Raw genomic sequence first — 12,120 nt, 5'->3', positions numbered from 1 at the left:
ATTGCCATTACCTCACATGAGCCCCTGGCTCCACTCCAATTAAATGGTGTGAATTGCATAGTCCCGGACTACCAAATACACACATGTAGCTTGGTTGTACGTCTACTCACCTAGATGGTCCCTGACCACGTCCACATACTAAGGGCACCTTTAGCCCAATTGCCATAACAAAAGAGTAATTCATTTCCGTAGACAGTCCTTAACTGCGCTCAACAAACTCATCACTGGATAAGTCCCAGACTACCGCTCTAACTAGTTTAATCACTTCAATTAAATACTAAATACATTTAAATAATTCTTACTCATAATATCATGAGTTTATCGAACACCTTAATTAATAATTAATTAATTAAATAATAAATACCAACATACCATTACCAACTTATAGTCCTAATTACAATAAGTTGCAAACCTATATTCTAAATTTTAACTTCATAATCATTCAAATTGTTCTGCCATTAACTGTACTCACCTTCTTCAATACCGATTCCTATCCTATTTTGCCAAAACTGATTCTCCTCCATTCCATACCCAATTGACAAAACATACTCCCTTCATCCCATAATAGTTATCCAATTTTTCTTTTTGGGTTGTCCAAAAATACTTGTCCATTTACCAAGTTTAAACAACATATTTCACATCTTTCCATAAAATACCCTTAAAATTTTAAAAAATTTCAAACTTGATTATATATTTATATATTTAAACTTAAAAGGGTAACTTTGTAATTTTAAAAGGGGATAATGTAATAATTACATGTCCCCTTAAAAAGTTTTAATTCCCATAAGGGACATCTATTGTGGGACAGAGGGAGTACAATATATATATATATATATATATATAATACTCTGTATACAAGTGAACCCAAATCCACCTTTATAAACGAAAAAAACATAAAAGACGAAATAATCATATAAGCATTCCCTGTGACGCACACCAAAGAATTTTGGTCAAATGATCTATTAGTGAGTCCCGTCACCATCATTACCCATATTTCGTTCTATCCATTTCATTTAACAATCAACAACATCATCCATGTACATGAATTTTTGCCAAAAAAAAAAACTCCTAGTGGCCCACCACCACCATTACCATTTTCTTTTCTTTTTCTTTTATCTTTCCTTTACTAAACTAATACTAAAAGACAAAATACCAATAACCCCAAAATCAATCATTAGAAATCTAAGCTAAACTGAATCTCCAATTAACTAAGTATTTTGCACCCATATACATGAACATTTGATAACATATATCTCCTTACTTCTTGAATGGCTTATGTCTCCAACAATAAATGTGTATACTTTGTCTTTCACCAATTATGATTAAATAATCAATTTTCACAACAAAAAGAAATAATGAAATAAATATAAATTCTAATCAATCCGTAACTCTTTGTATAATCTCCATATCTCTAATTAAAAATAATTATCATGAGTTCTACAGTTAAATCATGCATAATAATCTAACAATTAAGACATAAATAAATATAGAGTTACAAACAAGAATTAACTTGCCTGAAAATGAAATTTGCTTAAGCTTTTTCGTTTCTTTAAATGATCGTGTACAATTCACAGAATAGTATCGTAGGTATGTCAACGTAGGTAATGCAATGCCGATACAACTAAGTCTAGATATATATTTAGTGATTGAGTTCAATAAGAACTCTTTAAAATTCAAAATAAACTGAATGATATATAGCTTTATATCTCTATTAAGAGGTACAGTAAACCTCATATCTCTCATAATTCCACATAGATAATATGTAGATAAAAACATAAATCCATAAATAAATAAATATATATATAATATAAATTTGGGGTGTTACATTCTACCCTCCTTAATTGAAATTTCATCCTCGAAATTTACATACCTTTACTCAATGTCGTCTTGAGACGTCTTTTCAGAATCCTTTTCAAGACCATCTGCTTCAATTTTCATTTCCTTGAAAGGAACTGGGTTAGCTTTGGGTTTGCAAAATGGAGACCAATCTCGTACACAAGAAACCTCTTTTGGTTTATACTTTGGGATAACACCTATTGGAATAGAACTTTTGATATCCATTCATACCTTTTGAGTTCTCCCTCGCATACAAGCCGATAAATTGATCTTTTGCTCCTGTTTGTCCTCATTAATTTTCTTTCTAGTTATCCTGATTCTAAAATGCAATCAGGTAAATAAAATATAAGCCGTTTCACTTTTTTACTCATAAAATAATGACAACCATCCAATAATAATCAATGAATTTACATGACTTATAAATCCATATTACAAACCAAATGTTCAAAGAAAACAATGCTTAACAACCATTAATAAGTAATCTTAAACCTCTACTTTGTTCTTATGCAAATAGCTAAAGAAAAAAAATCATAATAATAATTTCTCACTTCTTCATTTATAATCTCTTCCTCATACTTCTGCGTTTCCATTTCACTTGTCTCAGAACTCTTATGTGGCTTTGGACAAAACCTTGCCATATGTCCACTCTTTAAACAATTATAACATTTCCCCTAGAATTTATATGGCTCCTGTCCGGTTTTTGTCGGCCCACTGATTTAATTTGTTTAGAACCTTCAATTCTTTGTCGCTTCCATTTCTGCTCATTTTGTTCGTCTCTTGTACCCCATTGGCTACATTGGAACTGATCACTCTTACTTCCTTGAGCTTCTTGGAAATTACCCTTTCATTTTCCTTTCTTTTCTAACTGTTGCTCCTTTTTCTTTTGAAAAATATTATTGTTATTTTCTTCAATTGCCATAGCACATTCCACAACTTTTGCATAGGTGTCACACCTATGCCCGACTACCAATCTTTTGACATGGGAGATCAAACCTTACTCAAACTTTCGAATCTCATGTTCCTCATTAGCCACAATGTGAGGAGCAAATCGAGAGAGTTCCGTAAACTTTGTTTCATAGTCACTAACCGTCATTGTGTTGCTTTATTCTAATTCCATGAATTCAATTACCTTCTTTTCTCTCACGGACCGCGGAAAATGTTTTTCATAGAACCGTGTTTTAAATTCTTCCTAAGTCATAACGGCTATGTCTACAGTAGTCCTAGTCACGGTCTACCACCACTGGTGCGCCTCACCTGATAAGAAGAATGCAGCTATCATCATTTTCTGCACTTCAGTGCAATCTATCATCTCAAAATACTTTTCCATGTCATCGATCCATTTTTCAGCATCAAGTGGATCGGAAGCTTTAACGAACTCAATAGCTCCTAATTTGTGTATGTCCCTTATGTATGTAGGCATAGGAACTTGTTCCACATTAGGATTTGGCATTTGAAGTGCCTCGTCCATCTAAGCCATGCCGCGGCCTGCACCGCCCTGATCGGCGCCTCCTTAACCTCTGCCTCTAACAGGTCGTCCTCGGCCTCTACTAGCTCCCGACATCCTATTTAATGAAAAATGATATAATCATTAGTCTTAACGATTAATCAAACCTAAGATGGAGCATACTATGAAAGTAGATAATTTACGCATTCCATAACACATTTCATATCTTAAATTCTATTCTTACAACATTCTTTTCACCCTGGTATTCTTAAACCTAGACTTTAATACCATTTGTAACAACCCACTCCACCACATGATATAATATTGTTCACTTTGGCCTAAGCCCGCACGGTTTTACTCTTGGGTTTTACCCCAAAAAGTCTCATACTAATTGGAGATAACACCACCACATATAAGCACTTCACCTTTTCCTTACCCAGGCAATGTGGGATTATGCACCCGTAACTTGCCCAATATGGTAACCTGCCAGTGTCTTGCACTTGCCCACAGCACACCCTCGCATAGGGTCATCATAATCCACCCCCCTTGGAGACCCAACGTCCCCGTTGACACACTTTCGGCTGGATCAGGCTTTGATACCAAACTGTCATGCCCCAAAAATTCTAACACAAGAACCGTTATCTTATACTAAAATCTGATACGTGACTCACATCATTCATTCAAAATAATCCATGATTAAAATCAGTAAGAATAAATTTTATTTAAAAAATCCATCAAGTGACAAGTAAATTTTATTTTTCCTTTTTATGTTTTTGACAAGTACAATAAAAAGTTGGGTTAAAGGCATTAAGTGAGATCTCCGGTACCCGAAAAAAATTACGAAATTAGAACGACGTTGTATTGTGCTTTGTTATCTTCAGCTGCTACCGTGTCAACAAAATGAACAGTAGATTCTGATCGAATGATCAAGTTTTCAGTTTTTTACCGTATGTGGGCCCTATCGGTAACTGATATCGAGAGATAGAAATGTCGTTCCTTGTTGCGGGATTTGTGGAAAGGGACGACAAAAATGAGGTATCTACAAAAAAATTTCGATCGATCGAAACCGTAATCAGTTCAATTGACGTAAACAAGAAAGGGGGATTTGTTTTCTAAATTGAAGATTTGCTTCCAAAAGGCTCTAAATTTGGGGGGCAAGTTGTTTTCACATAAATATTGGGTTTTATATTAACCCTACGCGTGTGACATATTATGAAAAGATATACATACACAAGGGATTGTTAGATTGATGTATTGCGTGAGAGATTTATTGTGATACAAATAACAGATCTTTGTTTCCGCATATATTATTTTCAAGAGTTAATTAAATAAGTACTTAATTCATTCAGAATTAAAAGTTGAATTAATTAATTAAATTCTCTTTAGGTACTTCAACCTTTGACGTTTAAAGGTATAAAAAATAAAATATAGCTATAATCCTTGAGTGATCGGGGAGATTTGGAAGGAATACGAAAGAAAGGAAATGACGGAAAAGCTTATTTTGTGTTTAGATGGAGGAAATTGAAGATACTTCAATGGATCATCACTTTTTACGAATGCCTTAATCGTATTCTTCTTGTTATTAGACAAAAATTGTCTTGTTCGTTGTGAAAGATTTCTGGATCATTCATTCAACCTCCACCGATGCCACCAGATTAACACAACAATGGCCTACACTGTTATGCTACTTCCTTCACCAATGAAGATCTTCAGAGCTCACCGGAATGTTAGTATTGAAAGCATCTTTTTCTCTACCATTTTGTTATAATGCAATTGTTTAGGCTAGACACCCCATTTTGTAAATTGCTAGTCTTTTGTACATTTGTTTATATTAATGTTTTATAGAAAAAAATAGGTTTGTACATTTGGAATTCTGACCCATTATCACTCATAGAAGAACACAATTATTTCCTTTGTTGTCTCTTCACTATGTTTTCCAAATAGAATTTGGCAGTAATACCATATTTTCTTTTGTTTCATTAATTAACCAAACATTATAAGAGGTTTACAATTTCTCTCATTTGTTTTTTTTTTTTTCATAACCAATTTTATCCTTTTTTATTCTCCCTACCCTCTTATTATACCAAACATGGTCTAAGAGTAATGATAATCTCATCATAAATAAAGAACATTCTCTAAGTTAACGACTCTCTACCGATGATAGTACATACATTATTTAGTAATAAAAGGACCTGAAAATAATTTAAAAAAAAAAAAAAAAAAAAAAGCAATCACTTTTCATTACAAGAAAAATGAATATTTGCAAGGTGAAAAAAATCTTGTAAATACCCCTTACAAGGTTTAATCACATGCGGTAACAAGCCATGCGGTAAATAATGAATTTTATTACCGCATCCAATTAAACCCTATAAATAACCACCTGCCATCTGGTTAATAGGTCTTTTTACATGTTGTAATAACATTTTACCGGATTTTTTTCACCTTGTAGAAAGCAACATTTAAAAAAAAATACATTGCATCCCAAGCAATAAGCTTGTTGATGCACCTATAAAAGTTTCATAAAAAAACAATTATGCCTCCAAAGACAATTAACGCACACCATTTCATTGTAAAACAATTAATAAAGCAAAAGCATGTCCGGCCACTATTCAAGTCAAAACCATATTTAACTATCCAGTCATCAAACAACTCAAATCATTTAAGTATGTTACAATTGATATGAAAGTTAGTGAGAGTAGATAAAGAAAACGAAAAAAAAGGCCAAAGATCGATGAATTTTGACACCAATATTGATGTTCGCCCATTCACAATCAAATATTAGGACTTTAAATGAATAGTAGTCTAAAAAAAAGATGTCCTTCAAAACCCCATAGTAAGATATTCTTCCCACAACTTGATTTGTGTCTCTAGCACTGGATTAACAAATAGTTTCAGTCTCTAAAGAAACACTACTATTTTGTGTGCTTCTCTCAACATTCCTTGTGTGAAACCTTTGCCTATTAATGATATAACCAGAATGGGTTGACATTTTTTCTAGGCTCATTTGCAAGGCACTTCAACATTTCTAACACATCATTACCACTTGTATGTACTTTATCAGCGAGCCATGCAAAAAAAGTCTCTATGTATTTCCTTAATAATTCATTTTTATTCCTTAAAAGACGCTTGTCCAAACACTTAAGCTCCTTTAAATGAATTCTATATGGAAAACAAATACGAAAAGTAAAATGTTAAGCTAGTTTATAAAATTAAATTATATATTAACAATTTTCGGTGCCTTTACACTTACTGAATATACGGTACCACTTCTGGATTATTGAATAACACATAACGATGCGCTATCTCCAACATATCAGAAGGCATGGCTTTTGACTTCCCCTTGGAAATTGGATGACCTTCTAATTGTGTTTCAAATTCAATATCTTCATTACGATTTCTTCGAACTGGTATTTCAGCTGCTTGTTTCATGTGCTCACTAAAAAATTGAACACATTCTTGAGACAAATAGCATTCTATTATGCATCCTTCTGATCTTGTTCGATTCTTAACATATCCTTTAAAAACCTTTATATTCCTAAAACAAAATGTTACATGAAAAAAGAATTGAAAAAAATTAACAAATGCATAACCTAAGAAGTTAATAGTTAAAAACCTCTCAGATGAATACATCCAACAATATTGTACCGGTCCACAAATGCGAGCTTCTCTTGTAATGTGAATTGTTAAATGAACCATCACGTCAAAGAAAGATGGAGGAAGAAATATTTCAAGCGTGCACAAAGTCTCTGCAATATCATTCTCACATTTTTCTAAGGAGTTTTTATCGATCATCCATTGACATACTTCATTAAAATATGCACACAGTCAAAATTAATATTGCATTCCTAGGACCCTTCTGTGCTACCCCGTAATGTAACTAGTAACTATTGTTGCATTAAGACATGATAATCATGTGACTTTAAGCCAAATATATCTTCCATTCATCTATCAAGAAACATTTCCCAATAGTAGAACTATAACCATCAAGCAATTTTAACTGTTGTAACCTTTCACAGAAACGCCGCTTCTCCATCTTTGATAAGGTGTGAGGTCGTGCTGGCAAGTAAAATTTATAGTCTCTCTTTATTGGATGCAATTCATCCCCAATGCATATCTCTTGCAAATCCAAATGTGAATTGAGACCATCCTTTGATTTTTCTTTCATATCCAATAATGTTCCGATAATACTCTCGCACACATTTTCAATGTGCTTCACATCTAAATTATGACGCAAAGGTAATACCTAGCATGCCAAGTGAAAAAAAATAAAAATAAAAATAATTAGTAATGTTTTGCACATCATATGCAATAGAAAAATGTTTAAAAAATTATATTTATTTTAATACAAATTATTCACTTCCCAATATGGTAACTCGAAAAAAATAGATTTCTTCTTCCAAGGATAATCCGAAGTTTTCTCACACTTCTTTCGCTTTTTATCAATTTTTTATTTATTTATTATTATTATTATTATTTTCCCCATTCCTTTTTAATATTCTTAACTACACGAAGAATGTCTATTCTAGAAAAAATTTTAGGCTTCCCCCTCCTTTCTTCATTTCCATTGAACCAACATTTTTTCCTTCGAAATGGGTGATTGTAAGAAAGAAATCGTCGGTGGCCCATGAAAAAATGTTTCTTATAATGAGTCAGCCATTGGGAGCATGGACAAGTTGTTTTACCCTTTGTTCCATGACCAAAGAGATTAGCAAAAGCTAAAAGATCATTCATTGTCCATATCAAAACTACCTTCAAATTAAACCTCATCTTATTGTGTGCATCATAAACCTCTACACCTTTATCCCATAACTTTTTTAAATCTTCTATAAGTGGTTGTAAGTACACATCAATGTCATTCCCTCGTTGCTTTGGCCCTGTGATTAATAATGTGAGAATCATATTCTCTTTAGACATGCATGACAATCTAGGAAGATTATATATAACTAACATCACTGGACAACAACTATATCTAGAGCTAAGATTACCAAATGGATTGAACCCATCAGAAAATAGGCCAAGCCTCAAATTTCTGGGATTTAATATAAAATCGGGCCACTTTTGATCAATTGTGTCCCATGCAAGGGAATCAACTGGGTGTCGCATCTTCCCATCTGAACTTCTGTCAGTAGAATGGCATAATAATCCTTCTTCCTTATTAGTTGACTTAAACATTCTCCTTAGTCTTGCTATTATTGGAAAGTACCGCAACAACTTTGCTGGAACACTATTTTTAATCTTTTTAGTATATGTGTTGACTTTCTATCGTGAAGTATCACATTTTGGACATCTATTTATATTTTAATTTTGTTTTCGAAACAAACAACAATCATTAATACAGGCATGTACCTTTTCGTACCCCTAATCAAATACCTTGAATAAGTTTTTTATTTCATAACAACTAAGGGGAAGTGTGTTGTCATCTGGGAGAATGTCACCCACTATCTTAAGGAGTGCACTAAATCCCGTATTAGATAGATTATATGCGGCTTTGCGCTTGTATAAAGCAATAATGGCAAAAATTCTAGTATACGTTGTGCAACTAGGATATATAGGTTTTTTTCGGCATCTTCCAAAAAAATTTTGAATTCCGTTTCTCTTTCTTCATTTGTAGGCTCTATAATATCATTACCACTGTTATCCTCATCGTCGTCGTCATCATCATCATCACTACTAAAATAAACATCTCTATACATCCTATACGCCTCTGTCATTTCCACATCATCTCCACCTCCTCCATCCTGATGAGACATAAGACTTTCTCCATGAAAAACCCAAGTTTTGTATGTTGGTTCCATTCGAAACATCACCACATGTGCAAACACGATATCAAAGTGCTGATAACATGCATTTAAATAGTGTCTGCAAGGGTACACGATCTTATTTGGGTTTCAGTATTAGCTTGAGCCATATCAACAAACCTTCTAGCTCCATTTCTATATTCTATCGAAGCTCTACAAATACAAACTCATAATTTCATTTTATAGAAACAATTAAAATTAAAATACAAAAGTTTATATTTGTATACATTATGTGCTAACTGAAATAACCTGTTAATAATGCAAGACCAATCTTTGTCCATCGTCTTTGTTAACATCCTAGAAGTATGCAAAACTTTCAAAGAGAACTGGAAACCAAACAAATATATATATATATATATATATACACACACACACACACTACACTAATAATTTTAGTGAAATTAAAGTTTTTTTGAAAAAAAAAAATTAAAAATATGGCCCATCACTTTCCTCTTGAAAATCAAGCTAGCATAGACACAAAAGATTGGGATTATGAATATTTAGATAATTTAAAATACTAATTAGCAGTAATCAAAACAAGTAAATGAAAGAAATGGCACACAAAACAGTGTCTACATATTTAAAAGAATAAAAATGTAAAGAGGCTGTCCAACTAAAGCAATTTGAATTTGATGGAAAAAAAAAAAAATTATGGAAAGAAAGAACACAGGCATGGTTTTGGGCCATTTCACCTATATAACAACACATATATTACATAGATTATATCAAGTGCCAAGCAATAAAAAAATACCAAAGTGAAACATTATAAGGACATTTTGTTGAGCATTGGAAGTCACACAAATACTCTACGACAGGGAAGATTCTCAAATCAATTCAATTTCATGCAACAAATAATGTAAAGAGAACGGAACTATAACCTTTTCGTTCTTTATTCACAAAATTTGAAAGCATAATTCCATGTGACATACAAAAATCAATGCATCACTAGAAAAATTCCGGAAAAGAAAAAATGTATCACTAGAAATGCAAATGATAAGAACATAGTCACTTGATAAAATTCAAAGAGTTATTGCCTATAGCAAAGAAACAAGCAAACTCACTTCAAATGCATTCAGCATTGCATTTTTATTCTATAGCTTTTGAAGGCACATCTCTATGGATACACCATTAGAGAAAATCAATTCATCACAAAGAATGAAACTTAAACTCAAATGAATGAAGGAAGAATTAAATATCCCAAGAAAAGAGAACCGTTCTGCTTTTGAAAGCAAAAGTGCATTGCACATAGCCCATAACAGAAAACAGGTGTGAGAAAAACTCAAAAATCAGTTGATAAAATTTACCCAAAAAAAAAAGAAAAAAGCACGCAAATACATTCTGCATTCCGTTTTTTGTTATATAGTTTCTGAAGGCACAATCCAGGAATATAACCACTAAAGAAAATCAATTCACTGCAAAGAATGTTATTTGAAAACTCAAACAAACAGTTAAAGGAAGATTCAGATCATCTAAATATAAATTTGTATATATATACATACACATATGAATTTGTATATATATATACACACAAACACACACACACACACACACACACACGTAAATACACATTTGCAACACTACGAAAATCAAAATAGTAATATAGACAATACTTTCCTATTGTATGGCTTGCTATGGTAATGGTGGGTCAAGTATGGATCTAGCAGAGTCAAAAGAATTGAACCTAAATGAATTTGATTGTTTACGAACTGAAACTAATAATATCTCTAGGGTTCTATGTGCTAAAGTTGCATTTAATTTCCTACAATAAAATCGTTTTGAGGTCCGAATTTCAACATTATATAGCAATTTGCTATGTTGATGAACCAATTGTGAAACACAAAAACTGAAACCTACGTAACTCCATAGATGCCTATGATCGAAGGAGACAAACTTACCAGAAGTTGCAGAGGTTCTAATTAAAATTCTGCCCGATGATCGAAGGATGAACAACAAGGTGAAGACCAAAAACACTATGAAGACGGTGATTGTGATGGTACTATCCCAATAAAGCTCTTTGAAATGCTCAAAAGCTCAAACTCTCATATCTATATATTCGGATTGTAGGTTCACAATAGATGATAGAAAACCGACGCTCAATCGAAGCTTAATCATTAATTCACACTCAATTGTTTAGGGTTTTCTCGTGAAGAAGACTGTGGAGCTAGTTCTCTTCTGGAGTGATTTGGGTCTTTTGAAGGAAAAAAACGTGAGTAAATAAGAAAGAAAAAAAGTGGGTCTTATAAATTTAATTTAAATTAAGAAATTAGACATTACTTAAACACGTTAATTAAAGGCAGTAAATAAGAAAGAAAATGTGATAAATATGAAGTTTTCTTTTAAAAATTTATTTAAAACTAATATTTAGTTTTTAATATAAAATTTAGTTTCAAAAATGAAATTTTTTATTTTTTACAAAATTTTACTCTTCAAAAATATGATAGTTTTTGTGTTGGGTTAGATTGTTCTACATCCATACAATGTGATATTGTAACCAGCGAAATTACTCCTCTATTTCATTTTACAATTTTTATTAACACAATTATATTGAATATTTTTCAAATAATTGTTGAGTGTGAGAATGCTTATCAAGGACAACTTTTTTATTTCATTCAGTGTATTAGATTTTTCTTTCACGCGCGTGCGTATAAATCTATATCTATATCTATATCTATATCTATACTATTATTAAATGTGCAAAGTGTTTCAGTATTTCAGTATTTATTTATTAATTAATATAAATTCTATAAAATTCAAAATTACCTAATAAAAATTTAAAATTGCAGGAATCCTCCTCATAAAAAATTATTTGCAAAGTGTTTGAGTGTTTCAGTATTTTAGTATTTATTTATTAATTGATATAAATTCTATAAAATTTAAAATTACCTAATAAAAATTTAAAATTACCTAATAAAATTTAAATTAACACAATATCAAAATCTAATAATTAAAATTCACCATTGCAACATGAATCCTCCTCATAAAAGAATTATTTATTTATAAAAACAATCCCACTATACTACTAATATGATAATAGAAGTATTT

General features: G+C 31.9%; 1 long non-coding RNA gene across 1 annotated transcript; it reads right to left on the bottom strand.

Moving 5' to 3' along the window:
• Positions 1-5,300: 5,300 nt before the first annotated feature.
• LOC132279361 (uncharacterized) lies at positions 5,301-11,266 on the bottom strand. Its single transcript, XR_009471303.1, has 2 exons — positions 10,974-11,266; positions 5,301-7,523 (listed from the first exon to the last, which is right to left on the bottom strand). It is a non-coding gene; the product is annotated as an uncharacterized LOC132279361 (long non-coding RNA).
• Between the last annotated feature and the right edge of the window lie 854 nt (positions 11,267-12,120).

This window comes from Cornus florida, unplaced genomic scaffold, assembly GCF_030987335.1.
Source record: "Cornus florida cultivar Cherokee Brave unplaced genomic scaffold, ASM3098733v1 CherokeeBrave_3.0.0_Hap2_Chr10, whole genome shotgun sequence".
NCBI classification, from domain to species: domain Eukaryota; kingdom Viridiplantae; phylum Streptophyta; class Magnoliopsida; order Cornales; family Cornaceae; genus Cornus; species Cornus florida.
The sequence above is the reverse complement of the archived record's forward strand: the minus strand, read 5'-3'. Positions and strand labels throughout refer to the sequence as shown.